We start from the raw sequence: 20,249 nt of genomic DNA on the forward strand, positions 1-20,249 counted from the left end.
GATTGATCTGCTACTACTGCTACTCCAGAACACCAAACTTACGTTATATACCAGTACACCCTAGGGTCCAGATACTTCTTGTGTGAGACCAAAGCGACTCCATTTTGCTAAAATCCACTATTCCCCTAGTCTCTATTGTCCTCACAAATTAATGGTTAAAATGTGCTTGCTCTGGGACAAAAGGCACAATCTGTAACGAAGCAAAGTTCCTAAGTTAATTACTCAATCATCTGTTTGCCCAGGAAATGAACGTTCCAGGTCCACTATCTATAGAACAATCTGTCAATGTGCTGACCATCAGTACGTGACAGTCGACCACTAACCTTTGTCCCTCTTTTCCCCCATAAAACCTACATGTAACCGCCCCTCAAACCCCCGCGATGGGCCTAGCCAATCAGAAATATACACTTCATGCTTGCAAAATGCCAACCAATCATGTAACTGCTAAGTGAAAAATCTCCAAACCTTGCTGTAACCACAATAAAAACCCCGCTAATTTGAAATTCAGGGCTCTCAATTCTGATCCGCTGCATCGGTGATGGTTGGGAGCCCCTGCTCGAGCTTGAATAAACGGCCCTCGTGTGCTTACATTGGAATCAGCTTCCTGGTGGTCTTTGGGACTTCGCCATCTGGGCATAACACTTGGGTCATATTTAAGAAAAGGGGTCATTTTCTCTCTCCCACACAAACACTCCACAAAGCTGCCATTGCAAATATTACTCTCTTTTCTTTTTTTTTTTTCTTTTTTCTTTTTTTGGTACCGGGGATCAAACTCGGAACCTTGTGCTTGCAAGGCAGGCGCTGGAACCACTGAGCTAAATCTCCAGCCCTACTCTCTTTTCTTTGACCTCAAAACGGCCCAAGATTTTAGAGAAGTTTAGAGTGAATCAAATTATAAAAGAAATTGAATTTACTAAGCCATTTCCAGGACTCCAAAGTTCATTTATATACTTGAGAAATTTAGAATCATTCTTGAATATCAAACAGAAACATTTTATTCAGTTTTATTTTTTCTTTTATATACACTAAGAAAAAAGTCATGCCCAAGGCCCTGAATTCAGTTCCCCAGCACTGAGAAAAATGAATAAAAATCACATGCATTATTGTCTTGAGATTTGATATCATACTGACTTAAAGATTCAGTAAGTACTAATTCCCAAACAGCTTTTACTCCCCAGGGTACCAAGAGGTTTTGTACTGGAATAAGAAAATTAGCAATTGTGAATGAACCCTTATAAGGCCACTGTTACACAGGACACTGTTTATTCCATTTCCTCCACAGATGCCTTCTAAAGAACACTTATTTTTCTTTCTTCTTCTTTTTCCCCTCCAATACAGGTGTTAAAATCCAGGGTCTCCTTGCAAAGCACTCTGCTATTTCAGACACCTAAGTGAGTTAGAAAATAGTATAAGGTAGTTGGACAAGCCTGGGCCCTCAGCATAGAAAACTATTAAGGCACATTCACTGCAGATTAACATCAAAAAGAGAGAAACTATTACACCCACCTACTTCCCCTGGGAATGAATAGCAGTGATTGATGTTCTAAATAGACATTGATCACCTTACAATCTCTAGTTAGCCCATACCTTCCAGGAAATCCATGTAGGCTTCCTGTGTGACTAGCTTCCTCCCCATTTGATCTCCACTTAATAAATATTATCTGGGCAACTATACTTGTAATCTTATGTTGATCATGGTTTTGTCCCACCTCATGCCCACCTTGTGATTTTCCATTGGATTTTTATAGTTTTGTTCCACTTGTACCTGCCTCAACTCATGGCTTTGCCCCATAAAACACCTTTGAGAAGTGAGGTGGTCAGACAACCCTCTTTCCAATCCCCCTTTTGTCTCTCTTAGAAAGAAGCTATCTTTCTTTCAATAAATTTTTCCTCTTAGCCCCTGTTGTTCCTGGAATTCATTCTATGATTTTAGAGCACATGAGCTCATGTTTCAGTTATCTAGCAGGCTGGGAGTTAATTTCCCTTGTTTGGATTATTTTCCTTATTTGGATTACTTGGTGCCCTATATCATTTAGATGTCCCACCGAGATCATTGGATGGAGGTAACAGTTTGCTTTTGTTTCATAGGTTCTAACTTTCTTGGTTTTTGCTTCATAGATTGTAACTTTTCTGGTCTTGTCTTCTTTGTTTCATAAATTTTGGCCTTTGTTTCATAGATTCTGGGTTTTGTTTCAAAATTGCCTTAAATTTTCGGTTATATGTTTTAAATTTTTGCAAATTTCTTGTTTCTATTATGATGAATTGTCCTTTGTTAAAATTACAGTTTATTCCCGTTTTGTATATGTGACATTTGGACTTAGTTGCTAGAGTTACATTCCTTGTTTTGTTAGATAACAGTGCTGGGGGAAAGGTAGCATTAGATGGCAACTTAGAGGACTTTGACACTACAAATAAATTTAGAAAATGCTGTAAAATGGGTCTTTTTTATGAAATCTAGTTTATATTTAAGAAATATACATGCCTATTAAAACATGGGACCCCTTCTGCCAGTTAATAAAGGCAATAGGCCAGGAGCCATTCTTAAGACTGGGAAACAGGTTTCACTAAGATTTTCTGGCCCAATCCTTCTCCTTTCTGGTCTGATCTAAGGAGGCAATCTTAGTTCTGGAGATCCCCATTCTTGGCTTTTCAGGCTGAGAGTGATGACTCATGACCAAGTGGTCTCAGTAACTTACCGTGAGCATGAGAAGAAAAGACTTCCTTTCCTGGTCTCATTTCTGATCCTTCCCTGCCACTTTACACTTTCCGTATAGAGGCATGTAAAATTACAAAAAGAAATCATCCCTAAAACTACCCCAACCTTCTCTCTCTCTTCTCCTAGGTCTAGTCTTCATCATTTAGGTGTATAGGGGAGAAAAATACCTTTGATAATAGGTTGTGGACTTTAAAACTTTGAATTTAGACCTGTAAAATGCTATGTGATTTTTGGGGGGTGTTTAAAAGGCTTAAAATTTTATTTAGATTTTTTCTCTCTGTTAGTGAATTAGAAACTCCCCTTAAACTTTTCTCCAACTTGTTGGGAGTTGACGTTAGAATCCCTTGTAATTATACCACCCCTTCTTCCAGGAATTCAGGCTAAGCCAACGTGCAACAAATGTTTTGTCTTACATGGGGGACAATAGCAATCAGCTCGTGACTTGCATTTATGTTTTTATATGCTAACTAGAATACAAAAGGGATTTTAGACAGTCTTTCTCTTTTCATGTGTGTGTAGAGAACTGATAGATGTCTTTACCAACAGGCGAATTGTGGTTACTAGGCAATGAACAAAGGTTTAACCCATGCGTTTCAGATACTTCATGATTTAAATGGACCCTTGTCTTGCTAATAAAAGTTGCCTAGGTGACCAGATAAACCATAGGAAAGTCTCAGAGCCTTCTCCACCTTAGAGCCCAGGGAAGAATCTCTCCAAGCCATATACTTGACTCTACCTGTCTCTAGAGGTGACCTCTTTTGCAGGCAAAACAGTGTGCTAATTTGACCAATGACCTATTTCTTTCAGTCTTTTTCAAAAAACTAGAAAGAAGTGGTTTAAATCTCTTGGTTATTGATTTTGCTAGCAATGTTTCCTTTTTTAAAACATGATATTTATGGCTAAAATCAATTGTAACTTGTGCTTTAGGAGTACCTATGGGGGTAGGAATAGGAGTTTCCTGGGAAGATTGCATACTGTTAAAAGAGTGGACAGTCCAGTCCAATTTTATCTTCTATGTCTCCCTCCAGATAGCAGCTACCTGCCATGGAGTAGAATCAGCTTGGGGTAGGTCTCAAGGGCATAGAATTCACATAGAAAATATAAGGGCACTATTCTTTTTCTTGGATTTCTTCTGAGGAACTCATGGTCAAAGTCACATGGTATGCCTATCCCCAGAGCCAAAATAGAATACAGAAGGAAGTATTGATTATGGTGCTATTTTGCAACTGGAATCATACTGTAAGAGAGAAAGTGGTCAAAATTGCCTTATGTTCAGATTTTCTTTGCATTAAGAAGTATTACTTGCTTGTGTTCAAAGTGTAATGTAAGACACAGGAAAACCCAGACACCTGGCCCTTAAGGCATTCAGTACCACTGAGCCTGAGGCTACTCCTCCCCCTTTAGAAAAAGAAGACAAGGTTTCCAAGACAATTTTAATCAAAGCCTTGACCACTGTTAATGAATCTGAGTCTTCTTCTACTTCCCATTCCCCTTCGGGTGCTGAGGGTGGGGTTTCTAGGCCAGCTGTAATTAAAACCTCTATGAGGCTATACCCATCCTTAGGTAATTTGTTCAGGACCCTCAAAGACAGTATTCCTTACAGGAAGTAAATTAGAAATATGAGACTACTCAAGTTTATATGTCCATTTCTCTCAGTGATCCAAGACAGATCAAACAAAAAAAACCTAAAAAGTTTTCAGACAACCCTAACTAGTACATTGAGGTCTTTAGAGAACTTACTCAGACCTGTGAACTGGATTAAAAAGGTGTAATAGCAGGGGAACGGGTGGGTCAAATGGGACTTCCAGTCCTAGTTCCTTGAGGTATCTCCATACCGATTTCCACAGTGCTTGCACCAGTCTACACTCCCACCAGCAGTGGAACAGGGTTCCTCTTTCCCCACAGCCCTGCCAGCATTTGTTATTGGTTGATTTCATGGCAGCAGCCATTCTTTCTGGGGTGAGGTGGAATCTCAGTGTTGTTTTCATTTGCATCTCTCAAATGGCCAGTGATATTGAAAATTTTTTCATATGTTTATTTGGCATTTCTACTTCTTTGTCTGAGAAATGTCTGTTCATTGCAGATGCCCATTTTGGGATTGAGTCTTTAAATTTGGGAGGTCTGATTTTTTTAAAGTTCTTTATAGATTCATAATAGTAGAACTTTATCTGAGGGACAGCTGGTGAAAATTGTTTCCACATTGTGGGTTGTCTCTTCACACTGCTGGTGGTTTCTCTTGCTATGCAGAAGCTTTTAATAAGAAGAGATCCCACTTGTTGATTATTAGTGCTAGTTCATGGGCAACTGAGGCTTTGTCATAAAATCTTTTCCTACACCAATGTCTTCAAGAGTTCTACCTAACCTCTGTTCCAGCCAGTTCAGCCTTTCTGTTTTAATATTTAGGTCTTTAATCCATTTTGATTTTAGTTTTGTGGGACTACATAACTCTGTAATCATAAAACCTCCTAGCCCCAACTGTGATTGAATGTGAGTTAATGGATAGAGATGCTTGTAAGTTCTGGGATAAAATCTGTAACAGAACTAAAGTCCCAAAGTAAACTACTTAAACTCCTTGTTTGCCTGGAACTGATGTTCCGGACACCACAATCTATAGAATAATCTGCAAATGTCTGTGGACCATCATTACGTGACAGTCGACCACTAACCTTTGTCCCTTTTCTCGTAAATCTACATGTTAACTTCCCCCTCAACTCCTATAAGAACGGCCTCGGACTCTGAGCCAGTTGCCTCTCTAAGCTACTTTGCTTTGGGAGTGCCGTCTGGCCAGACTAATAAAGGTCTGTTTTACTTTCCAACTTGTCCGGTATGTTCCTCCCCGGGTGTTCTTTGCTGCAGTCAGCTTCTTGGAGCGTTTGGTAAGGCCCTCGGTCTTACAGTTTAGTGCATGGTGAGAGATATAGGTCTAGTTTTAGTCTTTGGCAAGCTGAAACCCAATTTCTCCAGCACCATTTCTTAAAGAGGCTATCTTTCCTCCAGTGAGGGTATTTGACTCCTTTGTTAAAGATGAGGTAGGTGGCTGAGTGTGTCTGGAGTTATTTCTGCATCTTCTAATCTGTTCCACTGGTCCTCAGGTCTGTTTCTTTGCCCATACCATGCTGTTTTTATCACAGTAGCTTTGTAGTATAGTTTCAAGTTGGGGGTTGTAATACCCCCTGCCATGTCTCTGTTGCTTTTGCTATTCTAGGTCTCTTCTTGTTCCAAATGAATTTTTGGAATGTTTTCTCTTTTCTCATAGTTTTTCCTTTCCCTCTTTTCCTTTCCTCTTCCCCTCCCTTCACTCCTTCATCTTTGGACCTTTTTTCCTATTTCAAATTATCAATTATTAATTTTAATCATTTTAACCCTTGTTTACTCTATCAGTTTCTCACACTAGTGAAACTATTCGGTATTGACACGTGTGTCCTATTTATTTCACCTAAGAGTATGGCCTCAATATGCATCCATTTAGCTATAAATGACTCAAGTTTTTCTTTCTTTGTGGCTGAGTAGTACTCCATTTTATAAAAAAAAAACACCATATTTTCTTTATCCAGTTTCCAGTTGATGGGCACTTGGGCTGTTTTCAAGCTTTAGCTATTACAAACTGTGCCACTATGAACATGGGTACACATATATCACTATGGTATGATTCTTTTAATTCTTTTGGGAAGATATCCAGCAGGGGTATAGCTGGGTCAAATGAGACCTCTAGTCCCAGTTTTTAGAGGTATCTCCATACTGAGTTCCACAGTGGTTGCACCAGTCTGCACTCCCACCAGCAATGGAGAAGGGTTCCTTTCTCCCCACAACCCTCTCAGCATTTGTTATTTGTTGATTTCTTGATAGCAGCCATTCTTTGTGGGGTGAGGTGGAATCTCAGTGTTGTTTTCATCTGCATCTCTCCAATGATGAGTGATGTTGAACATTTTTTCATATATTTGTTTGCTGCTTTTACTTCCTTGTCTGAGAAATGTCTGTTCATGTCAGATGCCCATTTTTGAATTGGGCCTTTGAATTTGGGGGGTCTGATTTTTTCAATTCTTTATATATTCTAGATAGTAGTCCTTTGTCTGAGGTACAGCTGCAAAAATTTTTTTTCCATATTGTAGGTTGTCTGTTAGCTCTGTTGGTGGTTTATTTTGCAGTGCAAATGCTTTTCAATAAGATGAGATCCCGGTTGTTGATTCTTTGTGCTAGTTCCTGTGCTATTGAGGTTTTGTTCATAAAGTCTTTTCCTATGCCAATGTCTTCAACAGTTCTACCTAACTTATCTTCCAGAAAGTTTAGTGTTTCTGTCTTAATATTTAGATCTTTAATCCACTTTGATCTTAGTTTAGTGCATGGTGATAGGTATGGGTCTAGTTTCAATCTTTGGCAGGTTGAAATCCAGTTTTTCCAACACCATTTATTAAAGAGGCTATCTTTCCTCCAGTGATGGTGGTTGGCTCCTTTGTCAAAGATGAGGTGGCTGAGCATATCTGGAGTTGTTTCTGCATCTTCTAATCTATTCCACTGATCCTCAGGTCTGTTCCTTTGCCAGTGCCAGGCTGATTTTATCACAGTAGCATTGTAGTATACTTTCAAATTGGGGATTATGATACCCTCAGCCATGTCTCTGTTGCTTAGAATTGCTTTAGCTATTCTAGGTCTCTTATGGTTCCAAATGAATTTTTGGATTGTTTTCTCTGGTTCTGTGAAGTATATTGTTGGAATTTCAATTGGCATTGCATTGAATCTATATAGTAGTTTTGGAAGTATGGCCATTTTCACTATATTGGTTCTTCCTACCTAGGAGCAAGGGATGTCTTTCCATTTTCTTGTATCCTCTTCAATCTCTTTTTTGAGTGCTGTAGTTTCCAGTGTAGAGGTCTTTTGCTTCCTTTGTTAGACTGATTCCTAGATATTTCATTTTTTTGGATGCTATTGTAAAAGGAATTGTTTCCCTAATTTTTCTCTCAGTGAGTCTGTTATTTGTGTACAAGAAGGCTATTGTTTTTTGAGTGTTGACCTTGTATCCACCTACTCTACTGAATCTGTCAATTAAGTCTAGAAGTCTTTTAGCAGAGTTTTTTGGGTCTTCTAGGTAAAGTATCATATTGTCAGCAAATAATGACAGTTTAACTTCTTCCTTTCGTATCTTTATTCCTTTTATTTCTTTCTCTTTTCTAATTGCTGTGGCTAATGTTTCCAGAACTATATTGAACAGGAGTGGTGATAGTGGGCATCCTTGTCTTGTTCCTGATTTTAGTGCGAAAGTTTTCAGCTTTTGACCATTTAGTATGATGTCGACTGTTGGTTTTTCATAGATAGCCTTAATTGGAATGTTTTCTCAAGGTTAATGAAGTATGCTGCTGGGATTTCAATTGGGATTGCATTGAATCTATATAGCAGTTTTGGGAGTATGGCCATTTTCACTATGGTGATCCTTCCTACCAAGGAGCAGGGAATGTTTTTCCATTTTCTGAGATTGTCTTCAATCTCTCTTTTCAGAGTACTATGGTTTTCAGAGAAGAGGTCGTTGATTTCTTTTGTTAGGGTATTTCAGTTTTTCAGATGCTATTGTGAAAGGAATTGTTTGCCCTATTTCTCTCTCAATGAGTCTGTTGTTCGTGTAGAGGAAAGGTATTGATTTTGGTGTGTTGAACTTGTATCCAGCCACTTTAGTGAATTTGGTTATTAAGTCTAGAAGACTTTTGGTGGAGCTCTTAGGGTCTCTATATAGAGAATCATGTCATCTGCAAATAATGACAATTTAACTTTTTCATTTCCTATTTTTATTGCTTTTATTTCTTTCTCTTGTCTAATTGCTGTGGCTAATGTTTCCAAAACTATATTGAACAAGAGTGGTGATAGTGGACATCCTTGTTACTGATTTTAGTGTGAAGGATTTCAGTTTTTGACCATTTAGTATGATATTGGCTGTTGGTTTTTCATACATGGCTCTTATCACATTGAAGTAGAGATCGTGTATTCCAATTTGTGTGGGGTCTTTATCATAAATATGTGTTGGATTTTGTCAAATGCTTTTTCTGCATCTATTGAGATGATCATATGGTTTTTGTTGTTGGTTCTATTGATACAGTGTATTGCATTGATTGATTTGCATATGTTGAACCATCCCTGCATCCCTGGGATGAATCCCACTTGATCAGGATATATGATCTTCTTGACAATCTTCTACATTCTATTTGTCAGTATCTTATTAAGGATTTCTGCATCTATGTTCATTAGTGAGATTGGCCTATAGTTCTCTTTTTCAGTTGGGACTTTCTCTGCTCTGGGGATCAAGGTGATGCTTGCTTCCAGGAATGAATTCAGGTCTATTGCTTCCCTTTCAATTTCAATGAAGAGTTTAAACAGTAGTGGCAGCAGTTCCTCTCTAAATGTCTTGTAGAATTCAGCAGTGAAGCCATCAGGACCTAGGCTTTTCTTAGTTGGTAAATTTTTAATTACATTTTCAATTTCATTGATTGATATTGGGTTGTTTAGAATTTTTAGGTCTTCTTTGTTGAACTTTGGTAATTCATATGTATCTAGGAATCTGTCCATTTCTTCTGTGTTTTCCATCTTATTGGTATATAGGTTCTTGAAGTAGGTATTGATGATCCTCTGGATTTCTGCTGGGTCCATTGTAATTTCACCCTTTTCATTCCTAATTGCATGGATTTGGGCCATTTCTTTCCTTTTTCTGATAAGGCTGGCTAAGGGTTTGTCAGTTTTGTTGATTCTTTCGAAGAGCCAACTCTTGGTTTCATTAATTTTTTTGTATTGTTGTCTTAGACTCCATTGCATTGATTTCTGCTCTGATCTTTATAATTTCCTCCCTTGTATGCACTTTGGGTTTGTCCTGCTCTTCTTTTTCTAGAAGCTTGAGGTTCAGCATGAGATTGTTCAATTGGGCTCACTGTTTTCCTAATATGAGTATTCACTGCTATGAATTTCCCTCAGAAGACTGCTTTCATTGTGTCCTACAAATTCCAATATGTTGTATTGTCATTGTCATGTAATTGAAGGAACTGTCTGATTTCTTCTTTAATTTCCTCTGTAACCCATTGGTTATTCAGATGTGTATTGTTCAGTTTCCATGTGTTTATGAAATTCTTGCAGTTTCTTTTGCTATTGATCTCCAATTTTATCACACTATAGCCTGATAATATACAGGGGATAGCTTCAATTCCTTTGCAATTACCTAAATATGTTCTATGTGTGAGTATGTGGTCTGTTTTGGAGAATGACCCATTCTGAAAAGAATGTGTATTCTGATTTTTTAGGGTGGAACACTCTGTAAACATCTGTTAAGTTCATTTGTTTAAGAGTTTGATTGAGTTCTAGTATTTCATTGTTTTTTGTCTAGTTGATCTATCTATTTGTGACAGTGGGGTATTGAGGTCCCCCACCACTACTGTACTAGTGCTTATATGATTTTTCATGTCCATTAGTATTTGTTTTATATAGTTGAGCACACTAGTGTTTGTTGCATAGATATTTATGATTGTCATCTCTTCCTCTTGGATTCTTCCCTTTGAAAGGATGTAGTGTTCTTCTTTGACTCTTTTAATCAGTGTTGGTTTGAAATCCACTTGGTCTGCAAAGAGGATAGCTACTCCTGTTTTTTTTCGGGTTCCTGGCACATGGAGTATTGTTTTCCACCCTTTAACTTTCAGTCTATGAGTTTCTTTTTGAATTAAGTGTGTTTCTTGTATGCAGCATATTGTTGGTTCTTGCTTCCTGACCCATTCTGCCAGTCTATTTCTTTTGATTGGTGAGTTGAGACCATTAACATTGATGGTTATAACTGATATGTATTCACTTATCATTGTCATGACTATTTCTTTTTGTTGGATTCTCCCCCTTTGCTTTTAATTTCTTGTTGTGCCTGGTGGATTCATTCTGCTGGGCTTCCTGGGGTTGTGATCCTCATTGTCCTTTCCTAGGATTTTGTCTAAAAATTTTTGGAGTGCTGGTTTGGTATTTATGAAGTTCCTAAGGTGCTCTTTGTTATGAAAGTATCTTATCTCACCATCAATTTTGAAAGATAGTTTTGCAGGGTACATCAGTCTGGGTTGGAGGCTGTTTTCCTTTAGGGCTTGAAATACATCACTCCAAGCTCTTCTTGCCTTGAGGGTTTGCATTGAGAAGTCTGCTGTGATTCTGATGGGCTTTCCTTTCTATGTGATTTGTTTCTTTTCTCTAACTGCTTTTCAAACTTTTTTCTTCTGTGGGGTTTCTGGAATCTTATCAGACATATATTCTTAAAGGTCTAAGAAAGATGAGATCTAAGCCCTTCAGTTGTTTTAAATTGTCAACTATTTATTTAAAAAGATAAGGACATCCCTAGCTCCTGATTTGATAGAAGGAAATACTATTGTTTTTCCCAAGCCACAGTCTTGCAATATATAGATGTTAAGCTGTCATGTGCCCCCTCAGAAGAGCTCTCTAACCAAGTCACTTGTGCTCTGCTAAATTTTCTAGCAGACAGTTGTTATAAGGTTTCCAGACCTAAGGAACAACTTTACAGCCTTAAGGTAAAATATTTGGGCCTCATCATATCTAAGAGAACTCAAGGACTGGGGCAAAAAAGAATTAAATCAATTCTTTCCCTCCCACATCCCAAGACACGAAAACATCTAAGGCGATTCCTAGGAATTACATGCTTTTGTTGCCTTTGGAGAGCAAGATATAGTGAGATTACAAGAACTCTCTATCAGCTTATAAAGAAGCCCAAAAGACAGATACTTATATTTCAATCTAGGAACCTGATTGACACTTTTATTTTCTCTCTCACTGTCTTTCAATTGGCTAAAACTTTCAGCTATTTGGGTTCTTTACTTATTGGTTTAATTTTCTGCTTGGCAATGCAGTTAGAGTCAACCATAGCTCTTGCCTCTGGAGATATGTTTTGCTAAAGATTAGAGATTCACTCTGGAAAAGGTCTTGATTTTAATTGTCTTTCTGCACCTGAGATGGCTAAGATTTAGTTCTTGTGTCATACTTCTATCCCTTCTCCACTACCCTGCCCCTAAAAAAATAGTGCAATTTTCAACAGTGTTTCTTACAAGGCAATTCCCTCCTGTGTGGCTGCTGAATTTGGGACCAAGCTTCCAGAATAGTGAGTTTCCCCTCCCTGGGTGAAGCTGATCTTCACTTATCTCTGGGCCAATTAAAAAAAATTGGTCTAGATTTAATCCTGAAACTCTCAAAGAATAAAGTTTTAGTCCAAGTTTATCTGCCTTTTAGTCTTTAGATGGAATTAGAAATTAACTTCTCTTACTTTCCTCCCCCCTCAAAAATGATGCTGATTGGTTTTTATACTATAGGACAGACTAATTTTTTATAACACAGATACATTCATTGATAAAACAAAAAATTCCTAAGTAATTTTATGAATTTAACAACAGTTTTAAACAAAAACAGGTGTTAAAGAATAGGCACAGCCCCAGTCCCCAGAGGACTGCCCCTCTTGTCATGATTTCCCTTTAAGACATCTTGCCAGGCTGGCCACTATTATCAGAGATGTGCTAAGACTCTAAAAAAAGGCCTATAGCTAAATATGGTCACAGCCAAAATAAAACTGTCATAGGTAGATATCTACAACAGGACAGATTTAGAACCCTGGCAGGCCTTCTTCCCACACTGTTTAAAATACATACTTAGCTCCAATAGGTGCCATCTGCTCTCTTTCTACACCCAAACCTGGCCTACAGACCTGCCCCTACAGTTAAAATTACCTTTTAACAGTCTGTCCCTCTAGAGGAAACAGTTACATGTGGCTATCAAGTGGCAGTTCTGGCTTTCAAATAGTGATTATTTAACAACTATGGCTATCAAAGCAACAATATAAAGCCTGTGTAGCTAAATATTCTGATCAGATAAATCATCAGCTAAGGCCCATCTCAAAAACTGCCTTTGCTTTCACAGGTGTAAAAGGTTCTGTTTTTTCTTCTGATTCTTATTACGAGATCTCTGTTAATTGACCTACAAAAGTTCTGACTAGTGTTATTTATAGTTACAAACCTAGAAACTATAAAAGGGTTATTATAATTCAACTTGGCCAAATACGTCTGAGTACACTGTTATTTTTAAACAAACTGTCTTATGTGTGTTCATCTATTTGTTTAATTTGTCTTACAGCTGTTTTGTTTGAGCTCAACAATTTTTTCTTTTTTGCCTTTTTAGATTTTTAAAATATTTGCCTATAAATTAGGTTGGCTTATAGGTAAATGTCATTATAGTTAAAGATATGCCCCCCTCCCCAGTTTGCCAGCTGATCAAAATGATGTCAAGACTGGTTTTATTGTTGTCTGTGTATAATAACACGGGAATATTTCATTGGTCAAAAATAATGTGCTAATTGTTACGATCTGGTTCTCATAGGTCTAAAAATTTATTAAAATAATTAAACTGGGGTCCTTAGGCTTAGGAAAACTGCTGGACAGGACTCCCCTTGGTGAATAAGCAGCTGCTTTAAAATATTTTCTTCCAGACTTTGTTCACAAAGGGGACCCCAATAATTTCCATAGCCCTACAAGAAATACACCCCAATAAACATTGCTAAACATAATATTGTACTGTGTTTACATTGGTCATCATCAAAAGGCTAAGTTTTCTGTGGAAAACAATAAAGGTCTCATTAGAAGATGCTCTTGATATAAAACTAAATTAAGTACAAAGGGTTCATATAATTGTGACACTCATTGCTAATTTCATGGTGTACTAAATGTTCTAGGTGTACAGGTCTTCTAAGATATTGTTTATGGTAATAACCTTTTTTGACTCAGGTATCTGCCTTTCTCTTGCACTCTAGCTACTTGTGATAAGTGGTACAAGCCAGCATGAGACCATCAGCTAAATAATACTTTTTATGTGATATATATGTTATATATGTCACTACACTTAGAGATGCTCAGGCATCAAACAGTCTAAAGAGGGCCGGGGATTTAGCTCAGTGGTGCTGCTGCCTGCCAGACAAGTGCAAGGTCCAGAGTTCAATCCGCAGTACCAAAGAAATGAAAGAAAGAAAGAAAGAAAGAAAGAAAGAAAGAAAGAAAGAAAGAAAGAAAGAAAGAGAGAGCAGACTAAACAATGTCACACACTAAAATTAAAGGTTAGACATTATAAGCTTCTAAGGTACATTTATAGGCTGGTACGTTCTCTTTAGATGGCATCTTATTAAGGATGACAAATTAGATAAGAGTTTTCTTTGTGTCATTTGCTGTCTTGTGATCAGATGGAGGTATTTGATTAAAACACTATTCTATACTAAGATGGACATTTAAGTGTGTTACAAAAATAATGTCATCATGATTGTCATGCTAAAATACTATGTGTGGGTCTTGACCTCAATTTTTCTCTATAAAACTTTATAACTGTTGTCTGTTAACATTACAGGGATTCAACTACTAGATCAACCATAGTTGATAAAAAAAATAAACAGTCCTCTAACTATATTTTATATTTCAAAGTGCTTGATATCTAGGTAAGTTTGTAATAGCTAAGTTCTTGCCCCCACTACAATACTAATGTCACTGATTTTCTCATCTGGATGTACAACAACTGAAGTTTAGAGATCAGAACTAGAAAGGTAACTGGGCTGAGAGGACAGCCAACAATTTGTTCCTGACCCTCCAAGGTCAATAGGGACCCAGGATCCTACATCTTTGGTGAGTCACGAAACCTCCTGAACAGGGAGACTGCTGGATAACAGAGGAAAAATATCAAAATACGTATAGTGTGCCAAAGGAGGGTCACCAAGAGGGAAAAATCTCTCATGCTTTCACTGAAAGCAACATGGTCAAGCAAGGCCGTGACCCACACTGACAGCTGACACTGACAGAGGAGCTGAGAGGCTCTATGCATGGTTCCAAAGTAATGCCTAAGAAGACTTAACTGACCTTGATGGATAACAAGAGATTAATTTGATTGACACAGTTCTCACTTTAACTTGGTCTTAAACACCCAATAGAAAAGTATAACTAAAGATATTAAAGCAAGATTATAATAATAAAGCTAGATATAAAAAAGGATTCTAATTGATGACCCCTTCTGGTAGTTTCCAGCTACACAAGTAGCTGTCCACTGTTATGGGCCATCAAAATAAACTACAGTAAAATGTGTAAGAGCTCAACAAGAGTTTTTAAATTTCTTAGCTAAAATTGTCCTTCAAATTGTTTCTATCTTCTTACATCTAAAACTAGAGAGACTTATGACAAAATATCAAACTTATAGATAACCTGCATCACTAAATGGGGTCTAAGAGCCAGCAGGTTACAATCACTATTCCAATACTTTAAAAATAGTTTCTAAACATGACTCTTTTCCCAACCTGCCTTTCCATTCTAGTGCTCATGCTTTGATTATACTTGCCCTAATTTCTTAAAACATTTGTTTATTCTTGCCTAGAGGCTGCCAAACTCCAAGTGATCATACAGATGGACCAACAACAAATGTGGTAGACTCCTTTAACCAGGACCCACCAGATCAACCTTGTAAAGAAAGTTCATAACTGCTACACAACAACATGACTTCTGTCTGAGGCCCATTAGATTAGATTCTGGAGAGGGCCCTGACTGCAGACTCCCCACACTGACCCTTCTCTTGAAGCAGTTAGATTAAAATTATGCCCTCTCTAATGGCAGTTAGAGATACTTTTTCAGAGGGAAGACTATTACAAATAGCTAAGATAGTTAGAAAATATTATAAGGTAGTCAGAAAGGCTGGGCCCTTAGCATAGAAAACAATTATGGCACATTCACTGAAGGTTAACATAAAAAAGAGAGAAACTACTACACTCACATACTTCCCCTGGGGATGAATAGCAGTGACTGATATTCTAAATATACATCAATCACCTTAACTGGGAACTAAACCACCCCTAGCTAGTCCCTTCCTTCCAGAAAATCCACGTAGGTTTGCTAAGTGACTAGTTCCCATTTGATCTCCATTTAATCAATATTATCTGGGCAATTATACTTGTAATCTTATGTTGATCATGGTTTTGTCCCACTTCATGCCCACCTTATGATTTTCCATTGGATTTTATAGTTTTGTTCCACTTGTACCTGCCTCAACTCATGGCTTTGCCCCATAAAACACCTTTGAGAAGTGAGGCGGGCAGGCAACCCACTTACCAATCCCCCTTCTGTTTCTTTTAAACAGAAGCTATCTTTCTCTCAATAAATTTTTCCTACTCTTAATCTCTGTTGTTCCTAGAATTCATTCTTTGATTTTAGAGAACATGAGCTCATGTTTCAGGTATCTAGTAGATTGGGAATTATACTTGTTATAAAGAATCCACTTGTCAACAAAAGGCAAGCTCTTTGTTGTAAGAAAAAGAAAAGTTTATTCCAGTGAACAGGGACAGGGACTAAGGTCAGGGGATTCTAATGGCTGGCAGGGAGGGAGAAAGAGAGGGATAGTGGCGGGGGTAACTGGGAAAGGAATTAGGCTTTTATAGGTATCGAAGGGGCTAAGGACTCTGGGGTGACATATTTATGATTTAGCTGCCCAAGGATGTTCTGGATGGTCTGCTCAGGAATGTATGCACTTATTAGACTGTTCAGTGCCAAGGGGTGATAGACCATATTTTTTAGTCCATTTGCCTCACTTACTGGGAAGCTGCTGGTATTTGTTAAAAAGCAGCCTGTTTATTTTTCCTGTTGATTTAGGGCAGGTCTGACAATAATATTTCCCTTGTTTGGATTATTTTGCTTATTTATTTAGATTACTTGGTGCCCAATATCACTACCACTGAACTGCACTCCCAGCCCTTAATGAATACTTCTTAAAGGGAGGTATCTAGCAATTCTGAAATAACCTGGCTCCCCATTAATTCATTTTTGGTTATGTTTTATTTTTGTTAATCCAGACACTTTCTTGCCAAAAATTCAGATATTTAAATATTTGCCCTTAGTAATGTATAAATAAAGGAATTTAGCGCTGGGGATTTAGCTCAGTGGTTCTGCTGCCTGCCTTGTAAGTGCAAGGTCCTGAGTTTGATCCCTGGTGCCGCCCCAATAAATACATAAATAAATAAAGGAATTTCTCTCCTCTCCTCTACTACCTCTGCTCTTTGGAATTCCTCGAACACCTCATTCTCTCTCCAGAAGTACACACAGATGCATTCAGAGCAGGGACTTGATTTATAGCCATAAATGTAAGATACTGATCTGGATTCCAGTTCTGTGGAGCTAAAGGAATAGAGGATAAAGAAAGAAGCAGAGAGTTTTTACCTATTATAAAAAAGCTAGAAGAGTGACAGAAATTGGACCAATGGGTGGGAGAGAAGGAACAAAGAGTAACAGGAAATATTATGGATTTTGGATTATTATAGACTCTTTTTTCTGTAAATCTATGCCTCATATAAGTACTCAAAGAATTACATCCCAGTATTTAAAGAAACTCTTCATATCTGTATTTCTTTCCATTATTTTTTTAAAAATAATCTTTATTTTGAAATAATTTCTCACAAGCAATTTGAAAAATAGTACAGTTCCCAGATACTGTTCACCCAGCTCCCCCCTATAATTTTATGTAAATTCAGAACACATTATCAAAATCAGGAAATTGATATTGTTCAGTATTATTATTATTTATATTTTTTGTACTGGGGATCAAACTCAGGACCTTGCGCTTGCAAGGCAGGTGCCGGAACCACTGAGCTAAATCCCCAGACCTCTTCAATGTTACTAACTCGGGTACAGACTTAATTCAGAGATAGTTTTATATACACTTTTTCTTTTTTTCTCCCCTCATCCCGGTTTATAGTTTTATGAAGTTTTATCACATGTGTAGATTCAGATAACCACCATAACTACAAAGACACCCCCAATGTGTTATACTCAATCGCGCGAGATTATAGAGAATCGCCACGCCCTGAGCCAAATTTGAGTCCTTTCATTGCTGGTGGTGGAGAGCAACTCACACTTGAAAACTCTCTACTCTGAAAAGTGGCTTGCAGGTTTCTTGTAAGTGGCTTTTCTAGTTCGGGAGGGCTCAGGAAGAGGGGGAGTGCAAGCAAAATTTTACAGAAGCAGAACTTTGCTAAGTTAGTGGGAGTCAGGGGAAGTTTCACACAGTTTATTTGAAACAAAGTATCACACAAGTACAGAGTATTCTGTTCACAAAGGCATAAAGATAACACATACCTGCAGACTGCTCTACCAAATGGGATGTGGCGGTCTGTCATACATCAACCAAGGGGACTTTGAAGAAGGGAGGGGGACTGTGATGAGGCACAAAATGGAGTCAGGTTGGCTATCACAAATGTTACTCTTTACTTCACACCCTCACCCCAATCCTAAACCTGGGCAGCCACTGATCCAGTCCCTATGACTATAACATCACCACTTGGCAACTATTACATAATCATACAGTATATAACCTTTTGAGACTGGCTTTCTAAACTTACTCTCAGCACCCATCATTTACATTGAGTTTTAAAGTTCTAATTAAGCAAAACTCCAAATAAAATGAATACCATCTTATCATCAAAAGTGGTACCTTTATTTTTTCAGAGGCACTATTGTAATAAAATACAGCACTGTTGATAGTTTTACTTTTTGGAGGAGATTAAGAAGGATGGCTTTGGTAAACTGAAGCATTTTATTTTGCCCTCCCTCCAAACTATAACATTAGGGTTATTGGGACCATAAGCATTTTGGTAGATTGCTCAGATGGTTGCTGCTATACTTCGAGAGCAGACTACAATTTTGGAGATGAAATTGTCATAAAGAACCAGTTTTGCAGAACCCAGAACTTGATCAAATGCAGATATTTTTGTATCTGCAACTCTAAACACTATCTACAAAAAACATCTTATTCCCACAACCACTTTCATCATTAATTAAGTGGTGCATTTGTAAAATTTCTGCTAAAACATGTCTATTATTCTCAGAATTTTATTTGTTTTTATTTTTGGTACCAGGGATCAAACTCAGAACCTTGCACTTGTGAGGCAGGCATGGTGCCACTGAGCTAAATCCCTGGCTTTCTTAGGATTTTAAAGGCTTGGATTTTAAGAATTTAATATAAAACCCATCTGAGGCTAAATTTTACCAAAACTGTCAGTTCTTCAAAACAGAAAAAGCATTTGTCATTATAGAAGTTTGGAGAACAAATGGACTTTTTTTTTTTTTTTTTGGTACCAGGGATCAAACTTGGGACCTAGAACTTGCCAGGCAAGCAGTGGCACCACTAAGCTAAATCCCCAGCCCTCAAATGGACTTTTTAATGCACTCTTTTTAGCATAAAGCAGCTTCAAAAATGTGGCATAAAGTCAAATCCAGCAAGTGTTAAGTTGGCTTTTAAATATAACTGAGTAGGAATGTCCCACTAAACCAGTACAGTAGCAAGAATGCTAATTAGCATTCCCAGCTGGCAGCTTTCCTTCCAGCCCAAGGCTCCTCTGTAGTGCTGTTTGGCCTCAGGCCTGAACCACCTGCTCTGAATGAACAGAAATTAGGAGCTCTTTTCCTGGTTTCCTGTGAATCACCTCATCTCACCTCTCAGGCTTCCTATTATAACTCTGGCAGTGCTGCCTGGGCTCCCCTGGGTGGACTCTTACCTCAAAAGGACTCCAGTTTTATGATGGTGCAACACCACAGGTGGCAGTCCTACAGGTCCTCCAGCTGTGCTAGCAGAGGCCAGCAGTCCCCACTAGGACAGAGAGACATCTCCAGGTCCAATGTCAAAATCAGAGTGCGCACACACAGACACACAGTGCAAAGAGACACTATACACAATGTAGTTCTTTTCTAAAGCACCACACCCAGTGATTTGGAAGAAGCCTTAAGGGCAGGGCAATTCTCTGAGGAAGAGAGGGCGCTAATCCACTGCAGGAAGGAGCAACAGCACACTGTAGAGAGAGCAGCCATTCAAGAAGGCAGGCAGCCAGGCAACTGGCCACTGAGGGAGAGGTAGAGAAAACCATATCAGGTGCTTGTCCCAGCAGCACAGAGCACAGGGCAACAAGGAGCCAGAAGTAGCAGGGTAGTAAATGTCATGGTTTGGATGTGGTTTGAGTGCCCTCAAGGGTCCTCATGTACAGGGAACTTGGTCCCCACTGTGGTGATGGGGGAAGCTGATGGGACCTTTATGTGGTAGGGCCTCGAGGAGGTGCTTAGGACACTGGGGGCCCTGCCCTGGGGAAAGAATACTGGTCTTTTGGAGTAAGTTCTCTTGAGATTGAATTATTATAAAAGTCTGTGCCTGACCTTTGAGTCTCTCTCTGGTTTGCCATCCGGTGATATCCTCACTTGCCTCATAGCACATGCTCCTGCTTTGATGTGATGCCATCTGCTACCAATCTTGGATGCTGAATCTCTGAAACTATGAGCTCTTTTATTTATAAAGTTAGCCTGCTTCCAGTATTTTGTTATAGCAATGAAAAAATGACTAATACAGTAAAGATGCAAATAATGGTCAGCATCAGGGAAGTATGGGAACAGATTAGGAAGGTGGAAGTGAGGCTCAGGGGAGCCTGGTAGCATTCCTGTTACTGGTTCTGATGGTAAGGCTGGAATGTCAATTTGATTGG

At 38.4% G+C, this 20,249-nt stretch overlaps 1 long non-coding RNA gene across 6 annotated transcripts in view; it reads right to left on the minus strand.

Annotated features, from left to right (window-relative positions):
* The window catches only part of LOC110350236 (uncharacterized), a 176,657-nt gene that overhangs the window by 44,360 nt on the left and 112,048 nt on the right, over positions 1–20,249 (minus strand). The gene's annotated exons all lie outside the window — the stretch shown is intronic.

The sequence above is a fragment of the Heterocephalus glaber genome, unplaced genomic scaffold, assembly GCF_053883595.1.
Source record: "Heterocephalus glaber isolate CG9 unplaced genomic scaffold, H.glaber_assembly_v1.0 deba00001509, whole genome shotgun sequence".
Lineage (NCBI taxonomy): Eukaryota > Metazoa > Chordata > Mammalia > Rodentia > Bathyergidae > Heterocephalus > Heterocephalus glaber.